General features: G+C 38.3%; 1 long non-coding RNA gene across 1 annotated transcript; it reads right to left on the bottom strand.

The window, feature by feature from the left end:
• Positions 1 to 11,727: 11,727 nt before the first annotated feature.
• On the bottom strand, positions 11,728 to 17,518 carry LOC132643619 (uncharacterized). The gene is made up of 3 exons (XR_009583678.1): positions 17,272 to 17,518; positions 12,884 to 16,112; positions 11,728 to 12,009 (listed from the first exon to the last, which is right to left on the bottom strand). It is a non-coding gene; the product is annotated as an uncharacterized LOC132643619 (long non-coding RNA).
• Positions 17,519 to 17,867: the final 349 nt, after the last annotated feature.

Below are 17,867 nucleotides of genomic sequence, written 5' to 3'. Positions count from 1 at the left end.
ACGATCTAACGAGTCGTTACATCAGTTACCAATTAAACAACTGTTCGACCTCGAACAGACAAGGAAGGAAATAAGAGGAAGGGTACCTGACTGAGTGAAAAGTTGGGGATATCTACTGTGCATATCAGACTCGGTCTCCAAAGTAGCCTCCTCAACTGGGCGATACTTCCACTGGACCTTCACTGAAGCTATTTTCATTGACCTCAACTTTCGAGCCTCTCTATCTAAAATGGCAATAGGTTCCTCCTCATAAGACAAATTCTCATCAACTAAGACCGAATCCCAATGAATGATGTAAGAACCATCCGAATGATATTTCTTCAGCATAGACACATGAAACACTGGGTGAGACCTTCAACAGAACCTGCTCCCCAATCATGAACTCAAGATCTTAGACCTTCTGGTCCGCATACTCTTTCTATCTACTCTAAACCACTAAAATCTTATCTTGAATCACCTTAACCTTATCCAACGACTCTCTTAAAAAATCAGTACCCCACGGCCTCACCTCAAAGGCATCAAACCATCCAATAGGAGATCGGTATCTCCTCCCATAAAGATCCTTAAACGGACCCATATCGATACTCGAATGGTAACTGTTGTTGTACGCGAACTCTGCCAAAGATAAGAACTGGTCCCAATGACCACCAAAGTCAATCACACATGCTTGGAGCATATCCTCAAGAACATGAATCGTCCGCTCAGACTGACCATCTGTCTGAGGGTGAAAAGCTGTACTGAGGTCCAATCGAGTAGCCAACTCAGCCTGTAAGTCATCGTACAAGGACTCTAATTATAAAGCTGTCTAAGAAGTATATAAATGTCTGAAAATAATAGAAATGTCTAGAAATGAAATAGATATCAATAAGGAGAGATCTTCAAGCAGCATAGCATGGATAGGAGCTCACCCTCGGATCTAGCAGGAAGTAGCCTCAGGCTAGATGTGAGGTCTAAAAGACGTCCCTGGCACACAATCTGTACTCAAAAAAAGTGCAGCAAGGTAGTATCAGTACAAACACTATCTACCGATAGATATCATAGGCTGACTAAGATTAGTTTCATGCATACATTCGTAAAACCAGCAGGATAAACAGATAGGCACAACAACACAACCACAACAACAGCAATATCAACAATACCGATCAACAATGAATCACACTAATGAGATGATATCCAATGCAATTCAATCAATGATAAGTATCTCAACCATAAACACATGCTAAAGGCCTTGTTCGTATGATAGTCATGACCCGCGGGGGACCCATGGTGTCTATGTACCACTCGCTGCGAAACTGATCTCGGATCATGAGCCACAACTAGGCCACATCCTCATCCCCGTCATATGTGCCTCATGTATATGTATGTATACCACAATGGATCTTAGAATATGGTTCAAGTCCAGAACCTAATATGAAACACCACTCCAATGTCAGCATGATCAATCAATAATGTCAATGCCAAGAAAGTGCAAGTCACAATGCCATAAATCATAACAAATCTCAAATCGATCAACTCACCAATTGCATGAATCATACAAGCTATCTCAATCAACACGGAGAGTGTATATATATATATATATATATATATATATATATATATATATATATATATATATATATATATATATATATATATATATATATATATATATATATATCAACCCCTTCCTTTCAATAACACAGCAAATACACCTCATGGTTCAATACAGAAAGTAATAGCGACAACCCACATAATTAGAAGCCTTACCAACCTAGGTAATATCCAATCAGACTTCAAATGGGTAAAATCAGAAATTAAGGGTGAATTTACCCTGCCCTTAGTCCCAACAATCATAATCCCCAAATTCATGGGTTTGTAATCACTTTAGACCTTTCAATTTCATAATTTAATCAAAAACCTCAAATTAGGGTGAAACCCTAAGTCTCAAAATAGATTCATGAATTTATATAACAATTCCATCCTAGAATGTGTTACCCTACACTTCTAGATGATATAAATAGAGAATTAACCAATACTAACCAATTCAAGCTAAGGTTTCATGATTTAGAATTCTAGGTCCTCAACCCACCATTTCTAGAACTTGAACTACCGTGGGAACTTAATGGGGAAAGGGAAATGAACAAGGTAATGCTTTAGAACTTACCTTTAATGATGATTTTCCCTAAGTTCTTCAATAATCACCTCCCTAAGATCTTATGATAGGATTTAGGAGTTTTTGGAAAAGTGATTCAAAGTTAGGAAGATAAAATAGGTTTCTGATCCCGTCATTCAGCCACGGTGGTTGTAAGGATCGTCATAGTTGTCCCGCTGTGGTGATAGACCATCAGCCATGGCAAAAACTCATTAAATGCCTTACACGCCATCGAGGTCAAGACTCCGTCTTGGCGGTCTCTCTATGGCGGTACCATGCCGGTCACACCAGAAATAGCAAAAAATCTAATTTTCAAAAGTTTATTCAGAAATCCCGACATCCATCCGAGGCCCCACATACATAATTAGATATGCTCACACACATAAAAATGCACTACAAATTCACCCGTGGCCTCGAAATTTACAACAGACACCTAATTTACCAAGTCGATCCCTAAACGGAATAAAATAAGTTTCCAACCAAGTACCCAAAATGCAAACAAGCGCCTCGAAAACCAAATCATCCACCCCACCAAGTCATAATAGACTCTCCGAACTTCACGAAGTCAACGGAATTCCAAAAAAAAGGTCCGTTTACCCAAAAGTCAACTATTGGTCAAATACTCTCACTTAAGAATTCTAAATCTTTCAGTTTTCACTAGACTCACTTAAAGTCTCAGGAATGGATCAACAGGGGTAAAATGGTCAAAATGCACATAACGACCTAACGGGTCCTTACATTATTAGTTGCTCTTGTGCTCACTTAGACCAGATGCCTTGGGTAGAAGATGTATTCCGCACTTATTATTACACCTTGTAATTTTACACATTTAGATTTGTCTTACGGTTGTTGTATTGGTTTTGGACCCCGGGACAGTTTCTGAGGATATACGAGGTTGGACAGGCTTAACTTATGCTTATAAGTGTTTAAGTTCATGTTTGGTAAGTTACGGTAGGATTAGAGAATAAGTGAATCGAAGCGGAAAGGTTTGTCAAAAGTTTTTTCTGGGAAAAATAAGCCAGAGCCATATAATTGAGATATGGACCGTATTTAAGGATTTTAAAAATTTACAGAGAGCGAAATTTTTGAGAGGAATTATACGGACCAACTATAAGGTTCGTATAAAATTATAAAGACAGCATGTTGGCTGTATAATTTTATACGGCCAGTATATACGGTCCGTATTATCTAAGTCGGCGAAATTTTTTCCTTTTGTTATAAATTAAAACCCATGACTTGGGGATCATTATTTCATCAAATAAGATACCTAGTGACCCTCTAAGCACTCTCAAACATTCCTAATCATCCATAAACATTCCAACTTTTTTCAAGAGAAGATCAAACCTTAAAACCCTAAGCTAGTTCATGAAAGGAGATTGTTCTTGCTTCTAGTTGAAGTTGTGGGGAACAAGCTTTGGAGTAAGTTGTGTGAGGTGAAATTATTCAAGCTATAAGGTAGGATTTTCACTCTACTTCTTATGTTTAGTTGATTGAAAGGTTTAGCAAGTCTTAAAGGTGAAAATAGTTATGGAGAAAAGTCATAAGGTGTTTTGTTGAAGTTGTTATGGATTGACTATGAAAGGAAGATTTGGGACTGAATTAAGTTTAATTTGAATGTAACCTCTTAGCTATGATATTGTTAATGTTTTTATTGTTGTTTTGGAAGTTGTTTTGGAGTTAGTGGAAGTAGATGATAAAGGGGAAATGCTGCCCGACTTTCATTAGCTTACCAATTAATTTAGTTTGACCTTATAAGCGATTCAACGACTTAACCATAGTATGAATCGTCTTGAATGTAGATTTATAAGTTTGGGAGGATAGACGTTGAGTGGTTAAGTAGACGACGAGGTATGTAAGGATGTCCCTTTCTTTCCTTTGGCATGATCATATTGATACAAACATGTACTAATGTCCTTCATAATGACTCCATTTCTAGATATATTTAATGCCTTTTCTCTTGATTGTGTTATGATGTTATTGACCTTATTTTATGATTATTGATCTTGTTCATGGTTATTGATCTCATCGTCTAGTTATTGATCCTTCAAGGTGAGATATGTTGATGGTGATGATTTCATAATGGTAATCGGAGGTTTACTGACCTTATGTCACTCCGATAGAGTCATAACACTCCCTTGAGCTTTCATGCATGTTTTACATATATATGTAGCTATTTTCTAACACTGAGCCGTGCTATAGTCGGCCGAGTATGACACCTATTGTGCACACCACTGCAGTTGGGTACGAATAACACCGAGCCTATCATGGTCGGGTACGGATAACACCGAGCCTTATTATGATCGGGTACGGATGACATCGATCCTGTATGGCAGGGTACGGCATTATGATATATGTATATGTACGCAAATGTTTTTTTTTTAAAGGAAAGCATACATGTCATTCGCTGTAAGAGGCATTCAGATATACAGGTTGTTTCTCTCTCATCTCATGCTACTTCTTTATCTTTATTATGTTGATCATACCTTACATAGTCAGTACATTATTCGTACTAACGTCTTTTTGTTTGTGGACACTGCGTTCATGCTTGCAGGTAGACAGGGAGACGGTTCTGACCCTTAGGCTACCTACTCAGCGCTTGTATTGGAGCACTCCACTTGTTCCAGAGCTACAGTTCAGTTAATATGATTCTTTTGTGTATATATGTGCATGGCGGGGTCCTTTCCTGTTCTTATTATGGTACGCACTCCAGTAGAGGCTCGTAGATAGATATGCATAGTTATATGTCTTATGACCTTCTCAGTCCATATTTTGTTATATCATTATCTTGACAGCCTTGTTGGCTGGTACATTTTGGGTTTAGCTTGATGACATATATATATGTATATATCCTTTGGGCTTGTGTTCCTTCCAATTTCTGATATTTATAAGTTAGCATCATGGCACACTCAGATATGACTATGAGATACATGTATGTTCTGTGGTGCTCGGTATGTTTACTCTGGGTGCCTGTCATGGCCCTCTGGTTGGGTCGTAATACTTATTATTTTTTAATTGATATTGAGATTTATTATTATTACATTGTTCTTCCGCTTTGATAGATTGCATGCTCGGTAAAGGAAGGGTTCGCCTAACAAGGTGGGAAATGGTAGGTGCCCGCACGACTAAGCCATTTTGGGTATTGACAAGTTGGTATCAGAGACCTAAGAAACTCCAATTTTTTTATTCTTTCGTCCTACTTCATTCAAATTGGTATCTAGTCGATTCCAATTGGTATCTGATTTTCTTTGTCTTATTCTCCCATGAATAGTGGAAACTCAGTTCCTAAACTCTTATACGAGCAGTTTTGTTATGACATGGCTTGGTATGGTACTAGATGTATCTTCCTGATTTGGACGCGTGACTAAGTTCAGTATCCAGCTAGGACTTGAGGTTTCCATTGTATGGGATGGTGGTTGAGACTCGTTCATTGTGTGCGTTTTCTTGAGAAATAGGGGAGATGGTACAAAGGGTCACATGATCTCCATGTTTTTAGTGTTGGGTTGCTTGGAAGTCGCAGAAGGGCATTTATGACTTAACAAGTATGATTTGTTAAAGATATGATTTGTTTTAGGAATAAGTTTCAACTTTGTCAGGGTATTATGATGGTGTGCATGCCACGAGTGTAAGTTCGGTAAGGATCATCCGATTTGGGCAAAAGTATAGTGACCGCGTGTGATAAAGAAGAGAAGCTGAAAATAGGGACATGAAGGATGACTATTGTGGAAAACGCGTAGCAAAGTAAGATTTCTTAGGGTATTTGGGTATGAGCACTTTCGTGTTAATGGGACGGAGGTGTAACAAAGAGGATTTGGATCGATTAATCTTCGCCATTAAGAAGGGAACAATTGGTATCTAACGTGTTCGTCAGGTTAAGGTTGCAATTTGTATGAGAGTGGATTTCTTATTCGGTTGTAAAAAGTTAAGTTGGGTTTCAACATGACTATATGGTAGTGGTTTGTGGGTTCTTTCAAGAAGGTGGTTATCAGTTTTAGATTGGAAAGCAATGTTGCTTGTGACGAGTGAAGACTTAAAATATTGGGCAGTTGTGGTCCTAGTCCTTCAGTAAAGGAAATGTTCACTGGTTCTTCGTGTTTAGAGGAATGATAAGGATATCATGGAATCGAGAGCTAGTGATTTGAGGATTATGTTGCAGTATTGCATGGTAGAATAGACATAAAAGTTCAGTGTTGAGTTGGTATGTTTGGTTATTCCATGGGCCAATGGGAGCCGGTGGTTGACTAATAAGAATGACTTTAGTGTTGGTCAAGTGTGAAGCTTTTAGTACTCAAGGAACTATCGGATGTTGCATATAATATTGTATTAGGGTGAGAGCCTTCTTCCTATTGTGTAAGTTTGGCTAGTTCTTACTACTACTGGTGTTACTACTCGGTTGAGTTGATCGACTGAAAGGGATAATCGCGCGAATGATTAGAGGTGTTCCGGTTCGAAAAGTAAGGCAAGAGGTGATTCTTCGCGGGCGAGTAGCATTTAAAGGCATTTAAGTGGTAAATTAATGATGAGGTTCAAATTAATTTGAGTTGTAGAGAATATTTCGAAATTTGAGTTAAGGGGATTTGAGCAAAGGCACCTTGGTGGTTATACGTCAGAGCAATAGTAGAACTGTTTATGTGATATGCTGGATTTAGAAAGTTTTCAATTTTAGAGTTGAGTGAGTTAAGGGAACTCTAGGGAGAAAAAACCTCAGGATTAAATAAAAGAAAGATATATACTAAAAACAAACGATAATGATATTCAACACTTTATGGGTGTTGACCCAAGTAGGCCTGTAGAGTGTGTGACATGTTACTATCTTCAGGATTGACTCGGGGTCACGACCCAATTTCACTAAGCCGTGAGGGCACCTACCTTTCCCACCTCAGTAGGCGAACCCTTAACTCAACATTCACAAATAATATAAAAATAGCAGAAGAAAGAAAATAACGTAAGTCTCACAATATAATATAGATAAGTGCGAAAATAAATGAAATCCACCCCAGTATCTGGTCTGGTCGTACAAGAACATCTAAACTAAATAATACAAGTCATAATAATAACAACAACAACAACAACAACAACAACAACAACAACAACAACAACAACAACAACAACAACAATAATAATAATAATAATAATAATAATAATACATAAATAATCTCAAAATCATGTCTTAGAATGAAAAGCAAGACATAATAAATAGGAAGAGTCTTCGGGCAGCGAACGTCCTCATGCACACCCTAGAGAGTCGAACAGCAAAGTCTCCAATAATCAAACCGGTCTTTTCCTTCCTTTGAGCCTCGAGATAATGCAAGTCTAAACATATTCGAATCATAAAATTAGAATCAAGAAGAAATATCATTCCAACCTTACTTTTATTCAAGACCCAAATCCCAACCTATGTAATGGGGTTTATGAAGTAGAAAGATGGAATAAGGAATATATAGGTCTCAACATGAAATTAATGTTCTAGGTGATCAATTCCCATCAATTACAAGCTAGAACAACTAACAAATCACTTAAATTCAGATTCTAGGAAAACCCCCCAAATTTGGGTATAAACCCTAACTTTCAATTCCATTAATTAGCCTCCAATTAGGAAGGAAACATGCAATAATAGATTCTAATCATCAATTTCATGCTTAATGAAGCTAACCCCATCAATAAATCAAGATTTAATAGCCTAAAATGAAGAACCCATTGAACCCTCTTTTAATCCTTAAGCTCTTAATAATGAAACTAGCATGATTAATGAATTCCTAAGGTGAATAATGGAACCAGGAATGCAAATGAAGGTGAAAGAACATACCACAATGATCTTCTATGAAGAATAGCCTCGAATGCTCCGAACAAGCTCTAAAGTCGGAATGGTAATGAATGAAGGACTTAGGGCTTTTAACACTCATTTAATGAATCTAACTGCCCATCACCCACTTCCTCGCCCCCTTTAGCGCTTCAGTGGCACCGTTTCCGTGGCCCCATGCCCGCTACAGTGGTCCTGCCCAAAATTACATAAGCCGCTACAGTGGCAGGGTAACCGCTAAAGCGGTACCGCTGTCGAAGTCCTGGTGTCGCCATAGTGGGCACCAAACACCAAAATTTCCCAAGTTTTCACTAACTCCACTCGAAATTTTGACTATTAATCGAGGCTATTTTCTCACATACTAGATATACAGATATACATAAAAACACGCTACGAACGCACTCGTGGCCTCAAAATTTTCAACGGAGGTCTCGATGACCGAGGCAGCCCCGATACCTCAAAACTAACTTTTCCACCCAAGTTCCAAAATGCACCTGAGTGCATTGGGGACTGAACCAAATATACACACAACTTCTAAAAGACCATCCAGACCTCTTGGAATCGTCGAATTCCTGAAAAAGGTCCATTTTCCTGAAAGTCAACTTTGAGTCAATTCTTTTTCGCTTTGACCCTAAATTTTCCAAAAAGTCACTCAAATCATATCCAAAGACCTCGAGAAGCATGTCAACGGACCCCTCATGTCAAATGTGAGCTAAACAAGCTCGAGAAAAGATCAAAAGTACTGAAAAGGCTATAACGACAAAACGGGTAGTTACACTCGGCTAGTTTGCATGATTGATGATTTTGCGATATTCTATTAAGTGGGTTCAAGAAATGGTTAGACGATGATGATGATTTTGATTTGATTGGAATTGGGGGATTGAAGAGTCGGGAAAAAGTATAGCTGATCGAGAATCAGTAAAAATAAGGTACATCTTCGGGATTACTTGGGTCAGTATAGGTTGCGGAGATGTAGTCTTACATATTTCAAATGAGGTGTGATCGTGAATACGCTTAATGAAGGGATTCTACAAAAATGTACAAGTGATATGACAGAGTTTCGTGAGGTTTCGTGATCAACGACTAGTGAGAAGCAAATTTCAGGAAACCAACATGTTAAGGCTTATGGAAGTGGCTTGTGTGATACACAGTTGGATAATTTCCTAACACTATACGGTGGATGATTTTGTGTGGGTTAACGGAGAGGATTCTAGAAATTCCTATAATGTGAAGGTTAGAGTTCTATTTTCGAGATGAGACTATATTCGTGATGGTGTGTCATGTGGTGGACATTACTAATCGGATAGCTTGAGTGATCAGTTTAAGAATATTAAAGGACTTGAATTAGTCTCCCATGATGGGTGATAGGACTGTGATTGGTTTTTTGAATATTTGGAGTCAGTTCGAGTGACTATTGTTGGTATTCAGGGGTTGTGCATTCGTTCAGGGTCAGAATTTTTTGGATTAATCTTGATGGACTATGGATTAAGCTTGATGGACTATGTATATATTTTCCAGAAGGACTTAGGGGTTTACTAGAAAATCATCTTCACGAATTCGATGGGTCACAGTTCATATTTGAGGTATGGTAGGTTTATCGAGCTTTATCAGGGTTTGCGAGCAGGCTTGATGATATTTTACAAGGGTCAGTTATTCAGACAGTTATAATGGTTTACATGGGCTTAGTAATGATTCGAGGAGGTACTATGGTTGCGAGAGGTCTTTAGAGTGATTAGATGGTTTTCCTACGGATTTGGCTAGGTGAGGTATTCAGGGGGTTCCAGTATGGTGATTTAAAGGTTTAAGAAGACTTGGAACTAGCAAAGTCAGATATAAGTAAGATCAGTTTGACAGAATTGCTTAAATTTTCACCGATAAAGCAAGTATTCTTTTCTGGCTGGAGTAAATCATGGTTTTGGGCTTGTGTTTGTGTGTTTCCAAGAAATTATGGTGCGAAGAACAGCTTTAGAAGGGTGAAAAAGAGGTTAGCGAAATCAGAGTATTTTAAGTTCGGAGTGGGCTAAGAGTGTGTTTATATCTAAAGGTTCGTGTTATTCTGAGAAATGTTGTATGACCTATTGGTCACGTTCATAGGTATGGATTTATTAAATCAGAGAATTCCAGCCGAAACAGTTCTAATATTCGGGGATCAGTTGTGAAGGAAATTCGAGTACAGGAAATATGGGAAATTGGATCTTGAGCTAATTAAGGAAGTTTAATTGATAAGGTGAACAGGCAGTATTTTGGCATGCTTCTCGCCGTAGAAGCTTTCGGGTGATTATAATACAGGTTCCTTGGTTACCGTCTGCTTTCGCACTCTCTTTCTTCGTTCGAGGACGAATGATTGTTTAATTGATATCTAATGTACCTTTTGACCATTTTTCCCCTGTTGACCATTTCTCGAGATTATAAAGTGTTTTTAGTGAAAACTGAAGGATTTAGAATCCTTAAGTGAAGGCGTTTGACCTATAGTTGACTTTTGGGTAAATGGACCTTTTTTGGATTTTCGTCAATTCCGTGAGGTCCGGAGGGTTGATTATGACTTGGTGGGATGGATGGTTCGGTTCCTGAGGCATTTGGTTGTGTTTTAGGTACTTGGTTGAAAACTTGATTTTATCTATTTGGGGGTTAACTTGGTAAATTAGGTACTTGGTTGAAAACTTTCTTTGATTCTGCCATGGCGGATGGTCTGACCGCCACAGCCGGACCGCTATGGCGCAGTCCTGGCCGCCACAGGCGAGGGATGGCCTTTAATGATTTCCGCTATAGCGGAAGTCCTGACCGCTAAGGCGGGATCACCATGGCGATGTTGGGGACCGCTATAGTGGATCGACTGGACCAGAAACTCATTTTATATTCCTAAGTTCCAACCAATAGTCCAACACTTCTAAAACCTAATTCTAAGAGCTTGGGGAGGCGAATATTGAAGAAACTTGGTGTTATCATCTTTGGGGATAAGTTCCAACCCATTATCTTGCTTATTTACCTTTTTTCTTTGAGTTTCTATGGTGGTTGAAGGTCCTAGAGTGGTGGGTGATGAGACCTAGGCTCCTACTCATAAACCTTTGTATAAATTGATTATTGTTGATTAACTTACTGTTTATATCATCTAGAAGTGTAGATACCACATTCTAGGGTTGAATTGCTTGATAGTCCAAGAATCTAATTATGTGACTTAAGGTTTCACCCAAATTTGGGGGTTTTGACTAAGTAATGAAATTGAAGGGTCTAATATGATTAGAAACCCGTGAATTTCAGGATTATGATTGTTGGCTACTATGGGTAAGGTAATTTCACCCTTAATTTCCCATTTTGCCTTCATGACTCGTTAGGGGTATTTTGGGTATTTTGAGTAACCTTTCCCGAATTGAATTCTCGTTCGATTTGTTGGTTGTCGTGGTCATTTATTTACTTGTGATGTTATTTACTAGACTACCATCATTCTGAGGCACTTCAAAAACAGAAGGCTTGTGTGGAGTAGTTTGTGGCTCATGTTCTGCATTCGAGGTACGTTATGGCGTACCTTAGTTAGACTTTGATTAGCGAAACATATATATTGTGTAGAATTGACGGGAGATAGCATGATAAGGTCTTCGAACATGATGTCTGGTTGGATATTACCTAAGTTGGTATGACTTCTGACTATGTGGGCTTGTCGCCGCATTGTGATTGTCACGACCCAACGAGAGGGTCAAGACGGGCACCCGGAGCTAGCCCACCGAGCCCCACCTTTCAGAAATATCATCAACTCAACCTGAATATACACCATTCTCAACACAAGCTTATCATGAGATGATCTTCAATTAATACTCAAAATATACATATATGTACAAGCCCACAAGGCTGCAAAATGATATACAAGACATACGCTAAAGAGGTCATAAAACATCTACTACCCACACATATGTATCTACGAGCTTCTAACTGGAGTACTGAAATCATAAGGACGGGACAGGACCCCGCCATGCCCCAAATATATACACAAAAGAATATACCAATAAGCGGCAACTCCGGAGTAGTGGTGTGCTCCTGTATGTCTGCTGATAAAGCTCCTAAGCGACTGTGCCGTCTCCCTGTCTACCTGTGGGCATGAACGCAGCGTCTATAAAGAAAGGACGTCAATACGAGCAATGTACTGAGTATGTAAGGCATAAATAACAACATAATAAAGAAATAAGAGAGCATAAGATGAAGAGATAACCTGTAACTGATTGCCTTTTTAGGCGGAGTCATGCATGCTAACTTTTACAATAAACAATATAGTGTCATGTATACATATATAAACTACCCGACCATATAGGTTCGGTGTGATCATCATTAGCCCGCGTCCGGGGTAACCATCTCATGCCGCCCACTAGTAGTGTCTGCCCGGCCAACTAGGCACGGTGTAATTATCATCATAACCGCCCACTTACGCCCAGCGTAGTGGTGTCTACCCGGCCAACTAGGCACAGTGTAATTATCATCATAGCCGCCCACTTACGCCCAGCGTAGTGGTGTCTGCCCGGCCAACTAGGCACAGTGGAATCATACATAAAAATAACATAAAGCATGCATGAGAGCCCAAGTGAAAGCTGTAACTCTATCGGAGTGATGTAAGGTCGGTAACCTCCGATTATGTTATGGATCAAACATCATCGCTATGTCTCACCTTGAAGGAACTAGTGTCATGAGGTGAGGTGGCCAACAATGAATAACATCAAGGAAATTGTGAAATAAGATCATTAAGCTCATAATAGCATTAATTCATAAGCTTTGAAATCTCTAAAAATAAAATCATCATCATCATCATCATCATCATCATTATCATAGAACACATCTTATCTCTTTCTCATAAGAAGTCCTTAAAAATCTTTAACTTTCAACTTTTGGAATGTAAGGTCATGGAAATATAGAGAGGAAATCATAATATAGGAGTCATGCCTTTGAAAGAAAGGGGATTAGCCTTAACATACCTTTATGTCTCCTTAATGACTAATCGTTCTCCCTCCAAGCTCACAACTCTACATTCAAGAGAATTCGTACTAAATTAGATCATTTAAGACATGCTTAAGTCTAAACTAAAGTGACTAAGAGCTAATGAAAACTGGGCAGCATTTCCTTTGGTTCGACAACTTTCTCCATATAATAAACAACTCCCAAACATCAATTGCAACACCCATAATACCATAATCAACAGACTTTTTCAAGTTAAACATTGTTCAATCCTCAAAACTCCTTTTCAAAGTCATTCATAACCATAATTACAACACCACACCAAATTCATTTACATATAATACTTTCTAAACACTCTTAGTATCATCCATAACGAGATTATACTCATAGCATACTAAGAATCATGACTCAAGTTAAATTACTACTCAAAATCTCATTATTTCCATATTTGAGCTCATATTCTAGTTTCTTCTCTTATCCAAGTCTTTCAACCACTCAAATGCTTTTAATAACATGAAATTGATGCAAAATTCACCTTTGATCATGTAAGGATGAACTTTGGATGAATATACTTCCCTTGAGAGAAACTCCCAACTTCAATACTAAAGGGAATCTTAGCTTCTACAAACCCTAAGAGTCTTCCTTCACTTGATCCTCTTGATTCTTGGTGTTTAATCCTTGATTTCTCTTGGATTTGTGTTAATATGGTGGAGAGAATATTCTGGAGCTTTCAAGAATTTTGGAGAAGGTAGGAAATAAAGATTATGAACAAGGGTCATCCATTTATAATTGGAACTAGAAAGTTGCAGCGAGGCGGTTCGACGAGCGGGTCGACGACCCGACGACTCGCTCCGTCGACCTGCGCCTGCAGATCCGAGGTTGCAAAAACATGTTGACGGTGCGTAATGACGGTCCGTCGACGCTGACTGATGTATGCAGATCTCCCCGATTCAGTTTAGATAGCGTCGATTTGATTCGCTCAACTTCCAATCCTGTAAATTACCAAAAGTACCTGCTGGTGCATTTATACACAGGGTAAGACACTTTCTACCTTAAAAACTCAGTCGCGGGTCTCCATTCCTAAGGCGTACCCGACTAGGAATCATAAATTCTACTATGACAAAACGAGAGGCGTAACAGTGATGGTGTATTTGTATTCGTAAGGTGGTGATTTGGGATGGTATTCTATTAGGTTGGTTGAGTGTGGCTTGTTGTCCTGTTATTTTGATTAGGCTTGTTGCCTTAATTGCTGTGTTTTGATATGTGTTGCACTCATTTCTCTCTTGTTGTGTCATTTATCATCGGAGAAAGGAAGGATAATAAGATTAGGCTTGAATCGTGTTGTATAATTATGATGATATCATGCATGGCATACATTCTCATTTCACATGTCTATTGATATCGAATTATGACTTGGTGCTGATGATGATACATGAGAAAATGGAGCGCTTTGGTGATACAAGACTTAGTTGTGAGGTGTACTTGTTATATTTGGAAGTAAAGGGTGTCATAGACTCTTTATGTTGATTGAGATGGTTTGTATGATTCATTCCATGGTTGAGCTGATTTATCTAAGTCCTGATATGGCTTATGGAATTTTGACTCGTACTTTCAATGGCATTTGATTTCATTAATTTATCATGCTTACTTTTCAGTTGGTGTTTCTTATTTGGGTTCTAAATTTGAATCATATTTTTTATACTCATCTTGCATACAATATATGTATATAAGGCACATCTGACAGGGAGTAAGGATGTGTCCCATCCTGTGATATATATATATATATATATATATATATATATATATGACATTTAACAGGGGTGAAGATGTGGCCTATTTGTGAACTCGTGATCCGAGGTCAATTCTGGAGGGAGGGTACGTGGACTTTGCGGGTCCCCCCATGGGTCATGACTATTGAGCGAACAATGCCTTTAGCATGTGTGTACATGTTTGAGGTATTTGGTCAGTGCATTGCACTGCATTACATTGCACAACATTGCATTTTATTCTACATAATCATATGGCTCTTCATGTCTGATTTGGTATGGTCTGTTCATATCATTATGGTGGCATAGATTGGATTATGGACTGGGTCAAATTGCGGAGTAGTGACTCTGCCTAGGTTCAAAACTTGATTTTGTGATTATCATTTGATATTATTGAGATTCGATAGAGTTGTGGTTTAGAAGTTTCATCTTAGGTTATGATTCGGTTATGGGATATTCTGTGACCTTAGTTTGGGTATTATGTGCCTATCTACTTATCTTGTTGATTTTATGCTTATATGCATGAACCAATCTTAGTCGGCCTATAATGCTTACTCTGTACCTGTTATTTGTATTGATGCTACTCTTGTTGTACTCTTCTTTTGAGTGCAGAGTCTGTTACAGGTTCTATTTCTGATCCTCGAGAGTGTTCCCGAGACGGTGCCCAATTTTTCATTCGTCGTATACTTGTCATCTATTTCTAGACAGTATTCCTTTTGATGTTATGAGTCATGTATGCCAACACAGATAATTCTTGTTATATATTCAGACCTATGTGTTTATTAGTAGTTCTTGTGCTGACTTAAACCAGATGCCTTGGGTAGAAAATGTATTCCGCACTTATTCTCTTTTAATTGATATTGAGATTTATTATTATTACCTTGTTCTCCGCTTTGATAGATTGCATGTTGGGTAAGGGAAGGGTTCGCCTACCAAGGTTGGAAATGGCAGGTGCCGGCACGACTATGCGATTTTGGGTCGTGACACCTACAAGGCTTATTTCCCTTAAGAAAGTGCCCAAATTTTCATAGTAGGGACAAGCCGACTCAAAACTACCTAAAAAACACCGGGTTCAAAATACATTAGCATCCTCGGGAAAAGAACCACGGCAAAGAAAAGCCAAGGATATTGCTAATACAGACAAGACATGGGCATACAAAAACAAACAAACTAACAAACAAAAAAAACTAGCATATCTTACTAATATAAGAGTGTCCCGTCAAAATTAAAATGTCAAAACAAAAGAGTTAATCTCCAAATCCATAAAATGCGTCAACCACCGGATATCATCACAAATAAATGAGCCACCCCCAACTAAATATGTTACATTGCCCTCAAGGTAACTCTATAATAAAAGCAAAAGTTAGGAGGAACTCCCTGAAAAGATGGTGCCGCTGAGTTGGAGCCGAAAGGGAGGAATCTATTTCACACCTCCTTGAGTTGTCCCATGATGAAATACAAACCATTTTATATCAAAACGTACCTGGAATTGTTATGTAAGAGCATGGTACAGAAAGTTAAAACTGTGTATGTTGAATCATCTGGGCCAAAGAATTGTCTAGAAATGGAACAAAAATAACCCCAGCACCATTTGCATTAAATAATTTCTAGCTACTTGATATCCTGCCAAGTTGACCAAAGCCAAGAATTTATGCATCCAAATGTATTCAATTCTCTTTTTTCAAGCTTCAGTATCAAGTCTCATTTAGCAACAGAGTAAACAACCAACTCACTTTCAAAAGGAATAGCGGTTGAAAATTCCAGCAGAGATATCAACAATTGAAATGACCAACTCACTCTCAATCATCAAGCACAGGGATAACAGTTTAAAATTCCAACAGATATATCAACAAGTGAAACAGTTCAGTGAGATGTACAAGAATAAAGAACGAGTGCAGCACATTATCCAGAAAAGAAACTTGAAAACTGGTGCAACCATAGACACAGTAGTATAGCACATTTCACATAAATAAAAAATAAAAAATCAGCTCCAATGTAAAAATACTGAGAATTCTGCTTGTCTAAGATTGCTCTTGAAGTTATCCCCTCAACCATCCCACACTTACTGTTCAACATGTATTTGATGAAAATGAGCAAGTAGAATGGAAAGGTTAGCCAAATTGTCACTGGAACGATTCATCATAAGCAACAAATTGCTTAGCTCTTTTAAAAAGCCCATCGGGATTTTACTTCTCATGATCGTACCCATTCGACACTGACAGACTGCTTATCTAGAGTGTAGGCAATTTTCATTTCAAGCAATCCAACCAGGCAATCCAAGACCTATCTAACTACCCCAAACTTACTCACAATCAACTCCTTATAGGGCATTGTTAATTAGACTTCACCGGCTAATGAAATCGTCTCTCAGACAATTTATCGAACACATTGCAAGCAGAACTTTAACCAATCTTTTTGCACTGACTAAGTGATTGAATTACCCTCCCATTTAATTTGGAATCATAGTCCAATGAAGAAAAATCACATAGCAATCAACCAACAAAACCAGAATCACAAAATTTGCGCTCTCGACTCCACAGAAAAAAGATCACAGAAAAAGAAAATAAAGAAGAAGAAGAGACAAAAAGAATTTGTAAACAGAGAGAGTGAGCGAGAGAGAGGAGAAGAGGAGAAAGACTTACCTAAACACCATCTATGTTGGGGACTAATAGTCGAAACTGGTGCAGTGGTGCAACTTGTGTGCAGTTGTGCGAGGAAGGGGAGTTGGGGGAACTAGGATTTCTTTTGTTTTGGAAAAAGAGGAAAATAAGGGGATTGCAAAAGTGAGACTTACCTAAAACTTTAAGTTCGGGACAGACTTTTAGGATTTGCATTTGTCTTTAGTTACCTTTGTGACACATGAAGTCATGAATTAAAATTGAGAACTTCTCTTACCTATTCGTGCCAAAGCACTATCATGCGTGACCCCTTTCTCTTAGAAAGTCTTGGTACTCTGGTTTATGCCTTGTTGAACTGCCAGATAGCTAAAAAAAAAGGGAGGGGGGGGGGGGGGGGGGCACCTCAATAAAATATACCTGCACTGCATTTTTTTTATTTTTTTAAAAGAGATCTTTTCCACTATTTTAACCAAGACAAATTTTTGCACTGTGTAACCCATCTAACACCCTAAATCCTGTCCAAATCAATTTCAAAAATTGTGAAACTTGATAGATTAGTCAAAAAGAATAAAATAAACTATTCAAGAAAAAAGAAAATTTAAAAAATGACTACAAATATA

The sequence above is a fragment of the Lycium barbarum genome, chromosome 6 (assembly GCF_019175385.1).
Source record: "Lycium barbarum isolate Lr01 chromosome 6, ASM1917538v2, whole genome shotgun sequence".
Classification (NCBI taxonomy): domain Eukaryota; kingdom Viridiplantae; phylum Streptophyta; class Magnoliopsida; order Solanales; family Solanaceae; genus Lycium; species Lycium barbarum.
The sequence above is the reverse complement of the archived record's forward strand: the minus strand, read 5'-3'. Positions and strand labels throughout refer to the sequence as shown.